General features: G+C 34.7%; 1 pseudogene; it reads right to left on the reverse strand.

Moving 5' to 3' along the window:
* Positions 1-1173: 1173 nt before the first annotated feature.
* Positions 1174-3627, reverse strand: LOC134235325 (G2/M phase-specific E3 ubiquitin-protein ligase-like; annotated as a pseudogene).
* Positions 3628-6470: the final 2843 nt, after the last annotated feature.

Genomic DNA, 6470 nt, shown 5'->3' on the forward strand with positions numbered 1-6470 from the left:
GAGTTCTTTGGTTAGAGGTGGCTGCATCTAACAGCGACCCGGCCGTAATTGGGGAATATTTTCTTAATTGTGTCGAACAATTGCAAGGATGTCCTAAGAAATCTTCGAACAGACCCAGGCACTGAAATGGTATTCTAGCTACAATTCAGACAATATTTACCAATGATCCTTCTAGTCATTTCTACGTGACGTCAGTAAGAAATCAAAGAATAGAAGCTTGGTGGAGTTATTTTAAAAGGAACAGAGCACAGTGGTGGATGGACTATTTTTCGGACATCTATGACTTTGGAATTTATAATCCAGATAATAAATTCCAACGTTCATGTTTTCAATACTGTTTCATGGACTTTATCCAAAGGCAGTTGAATGAAACTGCAATGGCATGGAATTGTCACAGAATAAGACCAAATACCGGGTCTTGTCCGGCTGGAATTCCAAACAAATTTTTTTCCTACCAGAACTTTACTCTAAATGTGACTTTAAAAGGCCCGTCACTGCACAGGAAATCGAACATCTCCGACAAAACACGAAATCTAAGTCTATCTGTGACGATTCTGAAGTTTATGAATATCTTAACCTAGTAAAATCAAGAATTCATTGGAGAACTGCGACTGATGTTGAAAGCGCATTACAGAATTACCTTGAGTTAATGCACATATCTGGCGAGTAATACCTACATGTTGTTCAAGTTTTCATTTTTGCAATATAAATGTCTAAAGAAGTGACATATAAAACAATGAAAATAAAATCAATGAATGCAAATTAACATGGCTTTATTTGTCATACATGTAACACGTATTTGATAATGGCATAAACACGTAGAAATGCACCCTCTCCCTCTACATTCTTGTGGCTGACTGATATAGAGATTTCATGGAGCAATCTACTTTTCCCAGTCTAATTGAGCTTCTAAAATTTACAAGACTATAAATGATATATTTACATATCAAATTTATGCAAAGATGTACGTAAGTCTTAATAATAGATGTACACAAGAAAATAAAGACCATAATATGAGGACAGATTAAGTCAGATATTAGAATTGTATTAAGCGTAGATTTACCTAATAAACATGGTTTTAAAATGTAATTTTGATTAATGTAAAAAAAAATACCCATAAAAAATGATTCAGAATTTTTTTTATCAGGAAAATTAATTTGAAATTTAGGCGTGTCTGTTCTCATGTAATGACCATGCAATTAAACTATGCCCGACCAAAATTTGGGGCATTTAAAATTCCGAATTCCATATTTTCCTTGAACATTTCAAAAGATGGATGAATTGGAATTTTCAATTCAATTCCCACAGGTATTAGCAATGGGGAACTTTCCTCCCCCCTCCTCTTCGTGTAGAAACGACAGAACAGGAGAAGGACTGGTCCGAAGTGGCGGCACTCTGTTTTTTCCCAGTTGCAAAAATCAATAAGTGCTCCAAAGTCACCACAGTGGCTCCCTCTGTAAAAGCAAATTATATGTAAATTTAAAAAATTGCATTTTCATATTTTTTTACTGGGAAGAAATAGTTTCAATATAATTTTCATTGAATAATTGGAAATAACCATTAAATACGTATACAATTTCTCTCTACAGAAAGTTATTTTTATAGAAAAATTAAACATACCCAGTACCCCCTGCATCTTGTAAAAAGTCCCGCCAATATCCAACCAGTCTGTCCTCGACCGTTCTCCGGTTACTTCCGGTGGGACTGACACATGGACGGAAAATATCCTCCATCGATATCGCCGTCAGTTTGATGTTGGTGAACATTAGGCAATCTCTAAAACTCTCTGGGTATGACTGAATGGTGGCCAGCAAACCAAGGGTTTGTAATCCAGACTTAAATCTAACCAGAAAAAAATAAATTTTATACTATTAGATACCTGCAAATGAATCGGAAACATAAAAAAATAATTACTAGTAGATTAATCCCTCGATTTTTTATTTTGCAGGGTTACTATAATTAATATATAAGTATAATAGATTTAAGTTAAAGTACAAAAGTAAAAAAAAAAAAAGAATCCCTGTCAAATGCCGTACGTGTCCTCTCAAGACAGTACTATTTGATCATATCTCTGATTAGTGGCACTTTGTCCTCGATCGATCGTACGTGATGGAAACATCCCGCTAAAGTCAAAGTGCTGCTGTTGGCTTCCATTGAACTTCTTAAATTGTTCAGCGTATCTGCTTGCAGTATCTGAAGAATCGTGATAAATGAATGGGTAAATAATTTAGCTTATTAAAATAGTATTAAACATTTTATATATATAAAAAATTAAAGGTATTATCTTACTATGAAATTTTAAATGCATTAAATTGTACGAAACTAAATTTTATACTATACCGAGTTGAGTGATTGTTTGAATTCAGATTCGGGGATATCGTCAATCGTAGGATGTACATTTTCCGGACCAAACACTAACATATCGAACAATAGTTTTGAAAAAAACATTGGAGGTGGACCTCCATGTACTAGATCAACGGCAACCATAACACCAGCCAGATAGTATTCGTCCCGTTGTATAGCTAGTGAAAAGATATTATATTAATGTTAGTACATGGACATTACTTTTATGTCATTAAATTGCTCTGTGAATATTATCATAATCTTTCTTACCATGGCTATTCAAGGTAAGAATCCTGGACGTCGTGGGACCTTCAAACAAAGTGCTGTTCTGTAGTGCATCCATTAGAAGACGGAGAAACTCGCGTCGTGGTCCGCCTTGGTCTACCGCCTCCTCTGACAATCCAGTATCATCAGTAAATTTAACGAGCAAGATGTTGTTTGGTGCAAATGTGGACCTTCTAAAGCCCCTACAAGCCCCGTCCCACACATTTCTCCTGTTTATGTTAAATCGAGAGATGTCATTTGATTGAATTTGCAGAGAAAGTTCCTGGAGAATTTCCACAGTTGATCGCGGTGGTTGGGAACTGAAATTATAAGACCCTTTAGTTTTAAATTCATGATATTCAAAGCTTTTTCAAAGTGTAATTTCTCGGTTTCTTAATATCAAACTATTGAATGAAATATGAGAATACTCCACCTGCAAGCCGTATCCACTGTTTGCGTATTTTTTGCCTCAGAGGGACTTGGTGGATTAAGATCTTCTTCCTCATCTGAACCATCTGATATAATTGTATATATACTCGCTAAAATGTAAAAAAAAAATCACGTTATTTATTCACTGTAAGTTCTTTTAACTAAATTGTCATTTAAGCAGGACTTAGTATCATAATCATTTTTTTTTCTTAGAGATTGAGTTTCTTTTGTAGTTTTAAATATGCCTAGAAATTGTCATGTAATTTTATTGCAGCACAGCCAAATCCTTCGCTAAAAATCTACTCATTTGGAATACTGAGACCCACTAAGCCCCACCTACATATGCCCTCCACTAATTTTATGGTACTGTAAGGTATTAGTTGTGTATAAAGACCTGTAGGTTGAGGGTTGCTCCATTCTGTCGTTTTCTTGTTTTATTACTCTCGTTTCTGCATCAAGTACTCGATTCTCTGGTTTTGGTGCTGGATTTACAGAATCTATATTTTGGGTCTCTCTTTCAGGTGCACGATTCCTTGATTTTGTAGCTGGCCTTTTACGTTTTAGTATTTCTGGTGTTCCGAGCTCCTCCATGAATCATCACCTACCTTCAACCGAAAGTATACATATACATGTACATATGTATAAAAATATAAAACTAGTGCTAATTGTAACGGGGACCGTTACAGATGTTCCCCAAACGCTCCCCAACTCCCTTTTGGTGCCATATTCCCTGTAAGCTTCATTAAATAGGACAAACTCTATGCATTTGAAATTTTTAACAAGATTTACCCAGAAGTGAACCAAGTTCATTCAAATTTTAGCATTGCATGCGTGCGCATGTGAATGCATATGCGTCATGACCATATCATCATGTCTACACAATCTGTATATTTTAATACACTGAATATTAAAGTATTTAATCCAAAATTATAAAAAAAAAAAATACGCTCATTCAAGTGTATTTTTGATTTTACTCATATCACGTGCACGCACGTGCATACATGAGCATGGTGACCATACCTTCTTGTAGAAGTCCATTACATCAATCTATGTTCTAAATTCCACCCCGCTTGGTTGAAAACCAAGGGAGTTATAGCTGTTTAAAGTTTGAGCTAATCAGATTGCAGCGCACGTACACGCACGTGTATGCATGTGCATGGTGACCATACCTACTTGTAGAAGTCCATTATATCTATCTATATTCCAAATCCCATCCTGTTTGGTTTAAAACCAAGGGAGTTATAGCTGTTTAAAGTTTCAGCCAATCAGATTGCAGCGCATGTGCATGCACGTGTTTTCATGATAATTGCTTTATTTCATGTTGTAGGATATCATAATGCATGGCTATGTTCAAAATTTCAAAGGATTTCGTCAAAAAAACAAGAAAGATCTGAGAATTTAGTATCAGCCAATCAGAGCGAAGCGCACGTGCATGCGCGTGAGATCTTGCTATTTTGACCATATCATATTGTGTATGCTACTAATATATCATCAGATTATGAGTTTCAAAGCATTTTATCCAAAAATAGAAAAGTTATGGCTATATCTATTATATTGGTCATTTCACGCGTTGCACGTGCACGCTCTTGCAAGCCGTGCTGCAAAATGACCTTCATTCTGCAAATCTACATAACATGCCTCTAACCCTAAAAAGGTTTTACCTAAGTCGGATGGTGTTTACAAATCATCCCGGGAAAAAATACCCAGGAAGAAGAAGAAGAAGAAGAAGAAGAAGAAGAAAAATAATAATAACTAGAGCAAAGCTCGTTGCAAAACAACGAGTAGGTCTTCCTTTTTGACCGGAAGCAGCTTTCATTTTTAACAAAAATGAGAAATAACGCCCCAAAAAAGCTTTGAATCCTCTAAAACTATGTTAATTAATGCAAAAATAAGCCTATTTGCTACTTCCGGTTTTACCGGAATGACGACAACGGACGGAAAATTAATTATTATGCCCCCAGAGACATATATTATTCAAATACTTGTCAAGAACGGCAAAAATACGCATTTTCCGACTACTTCCGGTTTGGCCCGAAGTGACGACACCGGACGTATTTTGACGATTTCAATAGATTCAGCTTGACATTTTGAACAACTTTGCTTCTTTGACGTATTACAAATTCTCAATACGTTTTGAGATATAAAGAAAATAATTTCGGCCCCTCTAGGCCCTTTTTTTACCGCCCTTTTTTTGACATATCATTTGAAAGATCTTGAAATTCTACACTTCTTTTGTTCTATATGTTTTTACAAAATATTTCCAGGTAAAAAGATATTGTAGAAAATTTTTAAAAAATGTTCAATTCGCATTGGAAAATTTTGGGCCATAGCGAGCGCCGACGTGCGGCACTTCCGATAAAAATGAAATACGTTATACATATCTATGACTTTGGTCTATCATATCTGAAAGTTTCATGTTTCTATCTTGAGCCATTATTGAGAAAACTGCCGGACAAAATGACCCTCTAAAACTCACTAAATCGCAGAAAACTCCAACCGGAAGTGACTCATAAAATTAAAAAAAAAGCCTTAAGTTCATATAATTTGTCATCAATGCTGAAAGTTTCATAAAATCCATCAACGCATTTACGAGAAATCGCCTGCACAAAATCGGAAGAAGAAAAGTTGAAAAAAAACAACAGAATAATAAAAGGTTTCCGTTGAAACGGAAGACCTTAATAAGAAACAGAGTAATGTTATGGGTCAGAATAACCCTAAATGCCAGCAAAGATCAATCACACAGTTTAAACTTAACAATAATTTATTTACAGTAATATATAATAAGTATATGATACATAAAGTACAAACTTAGCAAGAATCTAAAAATACATACATCAGAGTGTCCGTTGCTGCACACAATGTCCCAGTGAAAAATATCCCATTTATATCTCAATAGTGCTTATACGACAAAGTATATTTATGCATCGAATTGACAGGGTATTTATACAGTAATATAAATTAGAATATTCTAGAAATTGTAAATACATGATATTCCTGGAAACTCTGGACATGAATAAAGTTAAAAATGTTCTAAAAAAAAGACCAAACATATTGACCACTCTGGAATGTTCAAGAAACTTAATGTTTCTAATAATATACATGATGAAACATTTATACACATCTCACAAACCTCCCCCCCTTTAAAAAATTTGAATGTCAATGAAAACTTTATTTTTAAAACATAGGTACATTAATACAAAATCTGTATGTTTTCGATACTCTTGACAAGGCATCTGCTATAACATTGTTTTGCCTTTGATATTTTAATTGTTAAGTTGTATTCTTGTAACAACAAACTCCATTTAGTCAGTTTTGATTCTTGTTTGACAATTTATGCAAAAAATAGGGGGGTTTTGATCCGTATATACAAGAATTGGATGCAAAGTAACATTCAGATAAACATCAAAATGCTGTAAGGCTAACAACAAAGCAAG

The sequence above is a fragment of the Saccostrea cucullata genome, unplaced genomic scaffold (assembly GCF_032062105.1).
Source record: "Saccostrea cucullata isolate Sc308-1 unplaced genomic scaffold, CSIRO_AGI_Scuc_v1 ctg3456, whole genome shotgun sequence".
Lineage (NCBI taxonomy): Eukaryota > Metazoa > Mollusca > Bivalvia > Ostreida > Ostreidae > Saccostrea > Saccostrea cuccullata.